Genomic DNA, 15,620 nt, shown 5'->3' with positions numbered 1-15,620 from the left:
GTTCTAGGGTCACATGCATGAGAAATGCAAATACTGTAGCCAAATAAATTTCATTTGTGAAAGTGACTTTTATAGCTTTTCATCAAAACTGCAATTCCTGGCTGGGAGCAGATGGGCATTCAATAGTTCTGGCCAGGAGGTGGCAGTAGAGATTCATGTGTGTTTATTCCATCACAATGTGAACACAGGAGGGAGCTTTATACAGAGACAGGCTATTTGTCCTAGACAGCTTTTAAACCATACATTTTTAAAACAATATTTTACCACTTAAAATAGTCATTTTGGCATTGCACTGGGCACAACTGAATTTTGAGACGCCAAGGTCTGCCACTGCAATTGTCCCAACAAACATCTTGCCTGAGTTAAGAAAAATCTCTAGCCAGCTTTGCATGCAACACCACTAGGGGGCACCAGCCTGCAGATCAGAAGGCTGTACCTTTGTCCCTCTCAATATGGTGGAATCACTGGCATAGTTGCCAGTAATCTGTGTGTGTGTGTGTGTGTGGTCACACACAAAATGACATATTTTGCCTTGAAAGAATCCCTGGGAGCAAAAAATGCCAAGCTAAAAGCCCTGGTGCATATATTTCAAATATTTCAAATTCCAATATCCTTCCGGTCTGAGTGGGGCAGGAAGACACATGCTCTTGATTAGGGAAGTGGGGTCTTCATAAAAGAAAAAAATAAGAGTACTGTATTGTCTATGGCATGTGGGACACGGGTGGCGCTGTGGGTTAAACCACAGAGCCTAGGACTTGCCAATCAGAAGGTCGGTGGTTCGAATCCCTGCGATGGGGTGAGCTCCCGTTGCTCTGTCCCAGCTCCTGCCAACCTAGCAGTTTGAAAGCACCTCAAATGCAAGTAGATAAATAGGTACCGCTCCAGCGGGAAGGTAAACGGCATTTCCGTGCGCTGCTCTGGTTCGCCAGAAGCGGCTTAGTCATGCTGGCCACATGACCCGAAAGCTGTACGCTGGCTCCCTCGGCCAATAAAGTGAGATGAGCGCCACAACCCCAGAGTCGGCCACCACGACCTAATGGTCAGGGGTCCCTTTACCTTTACCTATTGTCTATGGCAGGGAAGTTCTTACTAAAAGGAAATGTCTTTACAACAAGATACACATCTTCCCTTCCAAACACCATTTCGTGTTGAGTCCCCCCCCCCCAATTATGTTTTTAAATGCAAACATTCCATGCATTCCAGTTTTGGAAAACTTCTTTCAAAAAAGCTGTCCTCCTAGTGGTGCAGCAATAAAACTGCTAGCACATTAGCAAAGCTAAGCAGGGTCTGGTTCCAATTGGACAGGGGACTGTGTGTTGGCATTCCTGCATTTTAGGAGATTGGAATAGATGACTCTTGGGTTCCCTTCAGCTTATAAGAAAGGAGACACTGACTAAACATCAAGAGGAACGTTCTGATGGTAAGAGCTGTTCAACAGTGGAAAGTGGTGGACTCTCCTTCCTTGAAGGTTTTTATGCAGATGACCATCTGTCCTGGATGCTTTAGTTGAGAATCCAGCATTGCAGGGTTTGGACTAGATGGGGTCCCTTCCAACGAAAGGTCCAACTTTAATAAAATATTGGAGGGGACAGGTAAGTCATAGAATCATAGAATCATAGAATCATAGAGTTGGAAGAGACCACAAGGGCCATCGAGTCCAACCCCCTGCCAAGCAGGAAACACCATCAGAGCACTCCTGACATATGGTTGTCAAGCCTCTGCTTAAAGACCTCCAAAGTAGGAGACTCCACCACACTCCTTGGCAGCAAATTCCACTGTCGAACAGCTCTTACTGTCAGGAAGTTCTTCCTAATGTTTAGGTGGAATCTTCTTTCTTGTAGTTTGGATCCATTGCTCCGTGTCCGCTTCTCTGGAGCAGCAGAAAACAACCTTTCTCCCTCCTCTATGTGACATCCTTTTCTATATTTGAACATGGCTATCATATCACCCCTTAACCTCCTCTTCTCCAGGCTAAACATGCCCAGCTCCCTTAACCATTCCTCATAAGGCATCGTTTCCAGGCCTTTGACCATTTTGGTTGCCCTCCTCTGGACACGTTCCAGTTTGTCAGTGTCCTTCTTGAATTGTGGTGCCCAGAACTGGACACAGTACTCCAGGTGAGGTCTGACCAGAGCAGAATACAGTGGCACCATTACTTCCCTTGATCTAGAATCTATACTCCTATTGATGCAGCCCAGAATTGCATTGGCTTTTTTAGCTGCCGCGTCACACTGTTGGCTCATGTCAAGTTTGTGGTCAACCAAGACTCCTAGATCCTTTTCACATGTACTGCTCTCAAGCCAGGTGTCACCCATCTTGTATTTGTGCCTCTCATTTTTTTTGCCCAAGTGCAATACTTTACATTTCTCCCTGTTAATTAATTTTTATAATGAATGATTTTAGAATGTTGTTTATGTTGTACCTTTGTACTGTTTTGTTGTTGTTAGCCGCCCTGAGCCCGGCTTCGGCTGGGGAGGGCGGGATATAAATAAAATTTATTATTATTATTATTATTAAAATTCATCTTGTTTGTTTTGGCCCAGTTCTCTAATCTGTCAAGGTCGTTTTGAAGTGTGATCCTGTCCTCTGGGGTGTTAGCCACCCCTCCCAGTTTGGTGTCATCTGCAAATTTGATCAGGATGCCCTTGAGTCCATCATCCAAGTCGTTGATAAAGATGTTGAATAAGACCGGGCCCAAGACAGAACCCTGTGGCACCCCACTAGTCACTCTTCTCCAGGATGAAGAGGAACCATTGATGAGCACCCTTTGGGTTCGGTCAGTCAGCCAGTTACAAATCCACTGAGTGGTAGCATAGTCAAGACCGCATTTTACCAGCTTCTTTACAAGAATATCATGGGGCACCTTGTCAAATGCCTTGCTGAAATCAAGGTAGGCTACATCCACTGCATTCCCTTCATCTACCAGGCTTGTAATTCTGTCAAAAAACGAGATCAGGTTAGTCTGACATGACTTATTTTTCAGAAATCCATGCTGACTATTGGTGATCACAGCATTCCTTTCTAGGTGCGCACAGACTGTTTGCTTAATGATCTGCTCCCGAATCTTCCCTGGTATTGATGTCAGACTGACTGGGCGGTAATTATTTGGGTCCTCTCTTTTCCCCTTTTTGAAAATAGGGACAACATTTGCCCTCCTCCAGTCTGCCGGGACTTCGCCTGTTCTCCAGGAATTCTCAAGTCCCACCCCACATAATGAGTCACAAGATATGGAGCACACATAGACACCATTTGAATGACAGTGCTCATAAACTTGGGAGGCAGCCCCTCAAATATTTTATTGGGGAGCTGAAGGGACCTCAACCTCTATGAGTTGACTCCTATGCTTCCAACTCTACAGTTCTATAATTCTATGATTCTACAGCGACTGGGCCAAGGTCACTCAATAGGCTTCATGGCTAAGCCTATGCACCACATCGGCCCTCTATAAAGTCTATATAGTGAAAGAGGTTCTTGCTCTGGTCCACAGACCATTGGTGGTCCACAAGGTCCATTCAGGGTGGATGTTGGTGGAACGGTCAAGGCTACCTGTATGTGGGTCTGCATTTTATTGGGCTCTGTTAGGAGAAAGGATGAGATGGAAATCTGATAAAATGCCATTCTAAATAATAATACTAATACTATCTTTTTCTAAAGATGGAGATTGACTTCATAGAACTTTGTACATAAAGACAGGCATCCAAAAGGCAAGAGAATTTGGAATTAAAATATGAGTGGGGTTTGTGCCTTGTTTTGTAGAACAAGAAAATGAAGCAGTTCGCTGACACCCCCAGCAATATTAAAGTGGTTGTTACACACTGCAGGACAGGGAGAGTTTGAGAACCTGATCTTTTCTTTTGACATCCCTGTGTTGAATATTAGACTGTAGGCTCCTAGGGACAGGGGGCTAACCGCTTATACTTTGCAACTCATCAGGTGCACTGATGGTCTAATAAGGACTTGTAACCTACCTCAGGCCTATACGATGAGAATAAATGAAATGAATGAATGAATAATATGGAAATGAAATGTGGGAAAAAACAACTCACCCAACTAAAGGATGTTGAACTTCACACACACACACACACACACACACACACACACCAAATAAACCACAAAAACAGGACAGGTGTCCATTTGTCAGCAACATTAAGATGTCCTCACTTTTCTCTAATTTGTAAACAGTTGGGAAGAATATCCTCCCTCGGCGGAGAGGGGAAAGCCATCTTTTGAAACCCCCAGGGCTGTGACCCCTTGTCCTCTCTGTTTATGAAGAAGAAAGGGAAGAAAGCCACGGAAGGCAAGACTTTTTCTTCATTGACAATGTTTTCCATCTTTTGTGATTAAAATGGGGGAGAGGCATTGTAAATCCTCCCCACTTTCTACTTTCTTCTCCCTTTTTGGGACATCCATCTTACAGAATCCGTGTTCTTCTCCATTTCTTCTTCCAGTGTTATGTTTATTATTAATAATAAGAATTATTTTTGTTAGCCTTTGGGAGGTAAAATAAAGTTCTTGTTATTAATTTAACTTATGGATTATTTCCCATGAGAAATCCCAAAGCAATTTTATAATCCTGTACAATAAAAAGGACAATTTCATTTATAAGCAGCTTAAAAACTGCATATATAAAAATGATTAAAATACACACACAAACACACATAATTTAAAATATCAGTACATATATCTGAAGTCAATTGAAATACAATACAAGTAGCAACTTGGGCACTTTTTTTAACACCTTTAGAAATAAGCGTTTTTTAAAAAAGAAAATACCTCCAGATATAACTTTCCTTTCCTGAGTGAAAACAACAGTTCAAACAATTCTTGTCAAGGATCTACTCTTAGGGAAGAACTTATTTTGAGAGGGATTTTCAGCAGTTTAGAGATTAGATTCATCCATTCACTCATTTATATCATATGCTGCCAAAACCAGGACTCAAGGCAAGGACTCAAAATTAAAACAAGCACAGCTAAAACACAGAAAGCTAAAAACCCATAAAAGATAATAACTAAAAAGTACCGTAATTAAACTATAATGGAATTGAAATGATGAAAAAACCAAATCTATTAAGAAACAGATAGCAAGATAACGAAAAACAGCACTATTAAAAGCAGCCAAAATAAAACAATCTTTACCTGCCAGCAGAAAGACAGTAAGGAAGGAGTCAATCTGGCCTCACTAGGAAGGGAGTTCCAAAGCCTGGGAGCTACCACCAACAAGGCCCTCTCCTGCATCCCCACCAAACAGGCCTCTGAGGATGGCCAAACAGAGAGAAGGGCCTCCCCTGAAAATCTCAGAGTCTGGGGAGCTTCAAATGTGAGGGTATGGCTCTTCAGCTAACCTGGGCATAGGTCCACTTTTCTACTAAAATAATATTCAGGGTGACTTCAGTGAAAAATAACAACATACATTTTCAAAATATTCCATATGCAATGCTAGTTGTCAATCAGGGCAAATGGGAAAGGCCCCACCAATCTCAGTCTGCCCTCAGCCAACCCCCCACCTGCCTGCTTTCTTACAAACAGTCCTGGGCATATGGGGACAAAATTTGTTGCCTCTACCTGTCACTGGGTCACCTGTTGCTGGCCTCCCTGCCTTCCACCTACCAGCCCAAATGGTCGCCAGCCACTGCTGTTCATTACAATATCATCAAGAACAATGGTATGTCCCAACCACTGCTCTTTTTGCTGGAGGAGTTTCTTGCTGGAGGAGACTCTTGAGAGTCCCATGGACTGCAAGAAGATCAAACCTCTCCATTCTGAAGGAAATCAGCCCTGAGTGCTCACTGGAAGGACAGATCCTGAAGCTGAGGCTCCAATACTTTGGCCACCTCATGAGAAGAGAAGACTTCCTGGAAAAGACCCTGATGCTGGGAAAGATGTAGGGCACAAGGAGAAGGGGACGACAGAGGACGAGATGGTGGGACAGTGTTCTCAAAGCTACCAGCATGCGTTTGACCAAACTGCGGGAGGCAGTGGAAGACAGGAGTGCCTGGCGTGCTCTGGTCCAGGGGGTCACTAAGAGTCGGACACAACTAACGACTAAACAACAACAGAGCTTCTACTACTGTGACTCATATCCTACAAAGGATTTCCCACAAAGGGTTGTCTTCCCTTAAAGATGGATGTTCTCGTGGAATTAAAATTGAGACGTGGGAATAGATACCAACTGTGTTTATGGAAAGGAAGCCACTGACGGCTGTTGCAACAATGCCCTGCCAGTTGTATCATGACTCTAACAGTGGCCAGTACATTGAGGTGGAGGCTATAGGGCAGTGATGGCCAAACTTGGCCCTCCAGCTGTTTTGGGACTACAACTCCCATCATCCCTAGATAACAGGACCAATGGTCAGGGATGATGGGAATTGTAGTCCCAAAACCGCTGGAGGGCCAAGTCTGGCCGTCAATGCTATAGGGTAACTGGCTAAGGAACCAAGCCTAACCCTGAGTCTGATGCTTATTTCTGGGGAGCACTGACCTCAAGGCTAGCAAGGCAGGAGCTCTCTGAAGCACTTCCCATTGCACCAGTGCCTTTACACCCAGGGCCAACACCTTCAGCCCACCTTTATCTGGGCTTGAGAAATGGAGTGCCTCCTGAACTACCTTTCCAGACCAGCAGCATAGGTAGCACACCAGGCAGGAGGCCGTGAAGTGCAGGAGAAGTACTGGTCTTCAAGTCAGAAGGCTAGACCTTTACAAGGTTCCACTAGTTGGTGGTGCTTCACTAGAGTTAAGTGGCTCATACAGAGCTCTTCGTGGTGCTGCAGGCCTTGCCTTCCCAGCTTCTCCATGGAATGAAAACAGGGTAGTACAGACGCCAGCAATGACAGCATGTCTTCTGCCACTGTGCTATGGCTCTTCCCTATGATAACTTAACTAGAGACTGGTCTTCCTAGCCCTGCCATCCAAGATCCGTTGTAAAACTGGAGGTAAAGGTAAAGGGACCCCTGACCATTAGGTCCAGTCATAGCCGACTCTGGGGTTGCGGTGCTCATCTTGCTTTATTGGCCGAGGGAGCCAGCGTACAGCTTCCGGGTCATGTGGCCAGCATGACCAAGCCGCTTCTGGTGAACCAGAGCAGTGCATGGAAATGCCATTTACCTTCCTGCCGCAGCGGTATCTATTTATCTACTTGCACTTTGAGGTGCTTTCGAACTGCTAGGTTGGCAGGAGCAGGGACCGAGCAACGGGCGCTTACCCCGTCACGGGGATTCGCACTGCCGACCTTCTGATCGGCAAGCCCTAGATTTAACCCACAGCGCCACCCACGTCCCCAACGCTGAGATATGACCTCTGCCAGAGCAAAAAAAAAGGGGGGTGAAGGGAGCTGAACCCTCTCCCCATAGCTACTTTTCTCCCCAGTCATATTGACTTCTGATATTGGACCCCAATTCATGGAGGAGAGGACTGTCAATGGCTACTAGCCATTATGGCTGTGCTGTACCTTCACAGAAGCTGCTGAATTGCAACTCATTACCAAACTTAAAACCATGGAGAGACCTGGTCTGAACAGAGACATTGGATTCTTATCTCATTATACATGACTAAGCCATCTTTCACCTTCTCACCCCCTGCCTTTTCCTGTAAGACCTATTGCAGTCATTAAGAGTCGTCAACAGGCTCATCTCAGCTATCTGCCAATCTCCCATTCCCACCACCCTTCTGAGTAATACCCCTCCCCACCTTCTCACTATATAGAAGGATCTGGCAACTTCTGTTTCAGTGTATCTGGAGAAGTGTGCATGCACACGAAAGCTCATACCAAGAACTTACTTAGTTGGTCTTTAAGGTGCTACTGGAAGGAATTTTTTTATCTTCACAGTGGGAGGCATCAATGCTTCTGAATACTGAATACTGGAAACCGGGATGCTTGATTCCTACTTGCTGGTCTCCCACAAACATCTGGTTGGCCACTTTGAGGACAGAATGCTGGTCTAGATGGGTTATTAGCATTACCCAGCAGGCTCTTCTTATGTTCTTAATTGAGGTAAAAGTAGAGCTGAAGGCAGGGGAAGGGTTAGGCAGCAGCACATGCACACACTTGGCACACACAGTTTCTGCCTTTGAATAGGGGCCTCCGCAATGTAGATACCCAACTCTGGGCCAGACCCAGATGTAAGATTCCCTTCCACCATCTTGTCTGGTCAGATGTGGTTCTCTCTGGATGTGGTTTGTTAGGAAACCCCAGCATCCCTGATGTTTGACCATGCTTGCTGGGGCTGATGGAGGTTGCAGTCCAGTAACATCCAGAGGGCACCCTATTGGCTACTCCAGTACCAAAGGCTCCAGTTGAAGCCTTTGCTCAAGCTTCCTTGTCAAGCAGATGATGACCACTAGGGGGCACACTTGATTGGAAAAAAAACACGTGCCCAATCATCTCCAGGGATATCCCTGTTCTCTCCCTGTGGTCCATCACCTGCCTCTTCTGCTATAGTAAGGATGGGGAACTGAACTTGTAGCCCACCTTCCCCAACCATTGGCCATGCTGGTTGGGGCGGAAGGGTGTTGATGTCTGCAGGGCCACAGGTTCTCCTCCCTGGGCTAAGGGCTCAGTGGCATTTTTGATAATACACAGCTACATCTGCTTAGCCAGCTTCACCACTGTCCCTGCTCATTGTTGTTTGTTGTTGGCATCCATCTGTCTCGGGAGATAATGGAGGGGTGCGCCTTTGGAGGTAAAGTCAAACTGTTGGAAGGTTGCATCTTCTGCTGTGGCTGTTAGAGACCAATATAGGAGAGACATGTTTTGTTGCAGCTGGGGCAGATGAAGGCGTCCGGTTGTGCTGTAGCAGATGCACCATGACGTTTCTTCTCTCTGCGCACCTCCCAGCGGTCATTCCTCCTCTGGTCACAGCTATGGATGCACAACCTCACTGTCTGTCTCCAGGGGCTGCCATCATCTGCAAGGGATTCCCACAGACACAGATTATGCAGACATCTTTGCAGACATCTTTGTAAATTGGCAGAGTTGGTCCGCCAATGGATCTGGTGCCTGAACCTAGCTTCCCATACAGCACCTCCTTGGGGATCCTGCCGTCTTCCATTCTGTAGACATGACCAAGCCAATGTAGATGGCGCCAAGACAGGAGTGCCAACATGCTGGGAATATGGGCTTGGAAGAGCACATCTTTGTTTGAAACTCTGTCCTGCCATGTGTTACCCCAAATCCTCCTAATACGGTGCATGTGGAAGGCACAGAAGCATTGCTCCTGACAGTTGCCAGTTTCCCATGACTCGCTTCCATAAAGCAGCATGCTCAACACGCAAACCTGGTAGACCTTCATTTTGATATTGGATGTTAGCATCTCTCAGTGTGGTGCCAGTGTGGTGTAGTGGTTAAGAGCGGTAGTCACGTAATCTGGGAAACCGGGTTCGCATCTCCGCTCCTCCACATGCAGCTGCTGGGTGACTTTGGGCCAGTCACACTTCTGTGAAGTCTCTCAGCCCCACTCACCTCACAGAGTGTTTGTTGTGGGGGAGGAAGGGAAAGGAGAATGTTAGCCGCTTTGAGACTCCTGAAGGGGAGTGAAAGGCGGGATATCAAATCCAAACTCCTCCTCCTCTTCTTCTTCTTCTTCTTCTTCTTCTTCTTCTTCTTCATTCTTTCATACCCATTTAGAGAGGCAAACCATTGCCGTAGCTGCCTTGCAAATGCGTGTGTCCAGCTCAGCACTGATGGAAAGGTTGTGCTTATGGTGGAACTCAGGTAGACAAAACTGTCTACAGCCTAAAGCGTGTGGTCGCCAATGATGATGTGCATATGCAAAGTGGGTGGAGCAAGGAATATAAAATTTATTTTTGTACATTATGCTGGTTTCTACAAACTATCCTCCATCATAATAATAATAATATTTTTTTATTTGTACCCCGCTCTCCCCAGCCAGGCTCAGGGCGGCTAACATCATAAAACTAACACAGTAATCAAAGAACTTAAGAACATAAAAACAGGCAATCAATTAATTAAAATACATCTTAAAATTAGTTCAGAACAAATTAAAATCTGGACAGATGGCAGTCCATGGGTAAAATTGAGAGTGGTTCATATTCTCCAGGGCCAAATGTTAAAGGTAAAAGTAAAGGGACCCCTGACCATTAGGTCCAGTGGTGACTGACTCTAGGGTTGCAGCGCTCATCTCGCTTTATTGGCCGAGGGAGCCGGCGTACAGCTTCCGGGTCATGTGGCCAGCATGACTAAGCCGCTTCTGGCGAACCAGAGCAGCGCACGGAAACGCCGTTTACCTTCCCGCCGGAGTGGTACCTATTTATCTACTTGCACTTTGACGTGCTTTCAAACTGCTAGGTTGGCAGGAGCTGAGACTGAACAACAGTTGCTCACCCCGTCGCAGGGATTCGAACCGCCAACCTTCTGATTGGCAAGTCCTAGGCTCTGTGGTTTAACCCACAGCGCTAGCCGTGTCCCTAGGGCCAAATGTTACCACTGGTCTTATAAAGGACCTGTGAGCGGGCTAGGAGGCCTCTTTAATGCTTGTTCTTATACAGAAAGAAAAGAATCAGACTGAACCCCGACCATAGGCCTAGCAGAACAGCTCCGTCTTGCAGGCCCTGCGGAAAGATGTCAAATCCTGCAGGGCCCTGGTCTCTTGTGAGAGAGCGTTCCACCAGGCTGGGGCCATGGCCGAAAAGGCCCTGGCTCTGGTCGAGGCCAGTCTAATTTCCCTGGGGCCTGGGATCTTCAGAGTGTTATTATTTGCAGACCTTAAGGTCCTCCGTGGGGCATACCAGGAGAGGCAGTCCCGTAGGTACGAGGGTCCTAGGCCGTGCTGTCTGTGGCATGATGAGAGTTGTAGTCCAAAACGTTTGGAGAGCCCCAGGTTTGGAAAGGCTGCCACAGAGCCTTCAAAGCATTTCTCATGCATTACATCATTGCATTCCTTTAAAAGGAATGCAGTCCCTTCGGAAAGATGTAGAAGCCCCTTTCATGTCAGCCACAAGACCTGAATTGTGGCTTTCCTATTTCATAACTCTAGGCTTTTAACCACATTGTTACATTGCTTCATATGCTCAAAGGTCTGTTCCCTCTGTGAAATGTGATGGAAAAAATACCAATGCTAGTTTTTTCCTCCAAGTTGTTTCAAAGCCAGCAGACATTTTGCACCTCTCAAAGCTGGGACCAGCTGTGTTCTGTCACAAGGGGGCAGGCAGTGAGAAGGCCCTGTTTCTTGTCCACCCCTTCCCCCCCCACCTCCAAAGACATTTGTTTTCTTAAGAGAGCTTCCACCAGTATGGGGGTCATTAAGGGGAGCATCACAAATGTCTCAGAAAGGGGAGCATGGCGGGAGTGTGGATTTGCCTTTTCTTAACCACGAGAGCCCATTTTTGCAAGCTATTTGCAATTATCATTGCCTCTGAGTGTATGCAGAGTACCTTTCCCTCATCATTGATGAACCGTATGTGGTACAGAGGAGGCCTTCTTTGTTTTTTCTGGTAGCACAGTTCTATAGAGAGGAACAACTGTTCCATATTATTAATCTACTCCACTCGGTTAATAAGGGCCATGTCAGCATCTATAATGGCCACAGGAAAATATATTTTCCATGTCTTTTGTTGTTGTTGTAGTCGTTTAGTCGTGTCCGACTCTTCGTGAACCCATGGACCAGAGTACGCCAGGCACTCCTGTCTTCCACTGCCTCCCGCAGTTTGGTCAAACTCATGCTGGTAGCTTCAAGAACATTGTCCAACCATCTCGTCCTCTGTCGTCCCCTTCTCCTTGTGCCCTCCATCTTTCCCAACATCAGGGTCTTTTCCAGGGAGTCTTCTCTTCTCATGAGGTGGCCAAAATATTGGAGCCTCAGCTTCAGGATCTGTCCTTCCAGTGAGCACTCAGGGCAGATTTCCTTCAGAATGGAGAGGTTTGATCTTCTTGCAGTCCATGGGACTCTCAAGAGTCTCCTCCAGCACCATAATTCAAAAGCATCAATTCTTCAGCGATCAGCCTTCTTTATGGTCCAGCTCTCACTTCCATACATCACTACATACATCATTCCATGTCTTTTATCCCCCTACAAAAGTAACAACAGCTTGGGGCAGAGGAGCAGGGGAGATGGCATGAGAAGAAAAGGGTTAAAAACCCAGAACACTACATCTCTGCTCTTCAAAGGTTGCTGATTAGCAGAGCAAAAAAATGACATTCTAATCATCTGGGGACCTACCATTTGCATCATGCCATTTGGGCATGCGTAATACTTCACAGCAACCCTACAGAGGAGGGTTAGCCAACATGGTGCTATTCAGATGCTGTTGGACTACAACTCCCATCATCCCTATCACTGCCTGGTAAGCGCATTATGCTCAGAGGCAGGCTTTTGCACTGGTGGCACCAGTGACGTGGAATGCCCCCCGCCTGCTGAAATGCGAGAGGCTCCCTCAGTGTTGGCATTCTGCCATCTCTGGAAGACGCACCTGTTTAGGCAAGCGTTTCCCTGAAATGAACTTCTGGTTTCATTGTTTTAACTGTGGAGTTTTTTTAAATGATTTGTTATGCTTTTTAATTGTTTGTTTTATTGTATATTTTAATTAAGGCTGATTTAATGCCCTAGTGGATTTGCTACTGTGTGTTTTAATTATGCCGTAAACTGCTCAGAAGAGGCCATTTTGGGTTTTTTTTTATAAAATATTAATTAAAGTTTCAGAAAAAGGAATTACATAAAAACAAAAAATACAAAGGTAAAAGACAAAAATAAAAATACAAGAAAAATACAGAATAAAAAAGTAAGTACACTTACAGAAAGAAGGAAAAAAATAAAAATAAAAAAATCAATCTTTCCATATCTTACATTCATATCCTTGTTTCCCTGACCTCCTCATACCTCCCTTTTTTGTGTTCCAATTCAATTAATTACCGTATTTTCCGCTCTATAACACACACCCGACCATAACACACACATAGTTTTTAGAGGAGGAAAATCCGTAGGCATGCCACCCATAGGCATTTCCTCCATAACACGCACAGACATTTCCCCTTACTTTCTAGGAGGAAAAAAGTGAGTGTTATGGTGCAAAAAATACGGTAATTCAGCAATTTCTTTCCCTCCTTATTATCCTGATCTTTAATCTTAATATATTGTAACATTAAATTTTTACCTATTTAGAAATCCAATTTTCCATATTCTTTTATATCATTACAGCTAGAAACCACTTAACTTCAATCAAACATTATTCTAACATTCATTAATTTTACAATATTTCTGTAAATAATCTTTAAATTTCTTCCAATCTTCTTCCACCGACTCTTCTCCCTGGTCTCAGAAGAGGCCATTTTGGCATATAAGTAGCATATTAATTAAATCATCATCATCATCATTCCTGAACATCGATCAATCTGGCTGGGGCTTGTAGGGACCTGGGAGTCCAACCACTTTGAGGGAACATTGTGTTAGTTGCCCTCACTAGTGGATAAGTATTCCAACAGGGCTCTACTCAAAGCTAAGGTGACATTTTCATCCAGGACTCCCTTAGCTTTTTGGGGGGAGCCAGTGTGGTGTAGTGGTTAAGAGCCGTGGACTCGTAATCTGGTGAATCGTCTTTGCTTCCCCGCTCCTCCACATGCAGCTGCTGGGTGACCTTGGGCCAGTCACACTTCTCTGAAGTCTCTCAGCCCCACTCACCTCACAGAGTGTTTGTTGTGGGGGAGGAAGGGAAAGGAGAATGTTAGCCGCTTTGAGACTCCTGAAGGGGAGTGAAAGGCGGGATATCAAATCCAAACTCCTCTTCTTCTTCTTCTTAGCTGTCAGGCAACACATCTGCTGTGTGGGACATATCATGAAGGAGCATCTCCACCTCCATCGTTCTACCCGGACACTGAGGTCCAGCTCCGAGGGCCTTCTGGCAGTTCCCTCACTGCGAGAAGCCAAGTTACAGGGAACCAGGCAGAGGGCCTTCTCGGTAGTGGCGCCTTCCCTGTGGAACACCCACCAGATGTCAAAGAGAACAACAACTACCAGGCTTTTAGAAGACATCTGAAGGCAGCCCTGTTTCGGGAAGCTTTTAATGTTTGATGTATTATAGTATTTTAATATTCTTTTGGAAGCCGCCCCATACCACCCACAGCATCCTCACACAGGGCAGGGGTGGGGAATGTGCTTTCAACCCAAGGGCCACATGATCATCCCAGGGTTTCCCAAACTTGGCTCTCCAGCTGTTTTTGGACTACAACTCCCAGCAACCTTAGCTAGCAGGGCCAATGGTCAGGGATGATGGAAATTGTAGTCCCAAAACAACTGGAGACCCAAGTTTGGGAAACCCTGATCTAGGCAACTACGTCAGAGGGGGAAGTGGGTGGAGCAATTCATGTAAATGTTATCTTTGTGAAGGAGGCTAATTTCTTTTCTTTTTTTATAAATATTTATTGAGGTTTTCAAAAAATTGCAAAATGAAAAAGAAAAAAAGAAAAGAAAAATACAAAATAAAAATAGTTAAAAACAATTCAGTCTTTCCATCACATATTTTCATTTGCTTATTTCCGGACCTCCTCACGCCTCCCTTTTCTGTATTCCAATTCAAATTTTTAATTCAGCAAATCCCTCCCCTCTTCAGTCATCTTAATCTTCAATTTTAAAATATTATAAAATTAAGTTTTTACCTATTAATAACCATTTTCTCGTATTCTCTTATAACATTACAGCTAAACACCACTTAGTTTCTATCCAGCATCATTCTAACATTCATTAATTTTACAATATTTCTGAAGATAGTCTTTAAATTTCTTCCAATCTTCTTCCACCGACTCTTCTCCCTGGTCTCAGATTCTGCCAGTCATTTCCGCCAACTCCATGTAGTCCATCACCTTCATCTGCCATTCTTCCAGAGTGGGTAGATCTTGTGTCTTCCAATACTTTGCAATAAGTATTCTTGCTGCTGTTGTGGCATACATAAAAAAAGTTCTATCTTTCTTTGGCACCAATTGGCCAACTATGCCCAGGAGAAAGGCCTCTGGTTTCTTCAAGAAGGTATATTTAAATACCTTTTTCAATTCATTATATAAAGGGTTATATAAAGGAGGCTAATTTCTTCCATCCGAACAAAAGAGAGGCATCACCAGAGTTAAGGGACACATTCCAGCTTTTTGGGGGGAGGATATTCAGAGTACAACATGAGGTGTGTCATGTGGAGATATCTGAGGACCAAGTAAAGAGGTTTAGAAGGCCACATTTGGTTCCCAGGGCTGAGGCTTCCCCCCTCCCCAAAAATGAAAACTGATTTAGGGTTGCCATACGTCCAGATTTTCCTGGACATATTCACAATATCGAAGTCAGCAGCGGTGCCTGGGCGGAAATCGTGAAAATGTATGGGGAAATCCAGACGTATTGCAGCCCATGTTGGCAATGCCGTTTTTGCCATAAGAAATAGCTCAAAAACGGCATTTTTTGCGATTTTGCACAACGAGCTCAACAACTTTGCCCCCCCAAAAAAGCTCCTGTCCGGATTTTCACTGTTTGAAATTTGGCGACCCAACTGTATCAGGTTAGGAGAATGATCCCCTGAGCCACTTCTACCAAGAGTAGTGGACATTTCTTACATATTTACATTCCGCTGACCACTTGGTCAATACCCTGAGTTCTCTGGGTGCAAGACAGGTGGACAAAGACTTTAAAACCACAGTT

The sequence above is a fragment of the Podarcis vaucheri genome, assembly GCF_965113315.1.
Source record: "Podarcis vaucheri genome assembly, chromosome: 12".
NCBI classification, from domain to species: domain Eukaryota; kingdom Metazoa; phylum Chordata; class Lepidosauria; order Squamata; family Lacertidae; genus Podarcis; species Podarcis vaucheri.
The sequence above is the reverse complement of the archived record's forward strand: the minus strand, read 5'-3'. Positions refer to the sequence as shown.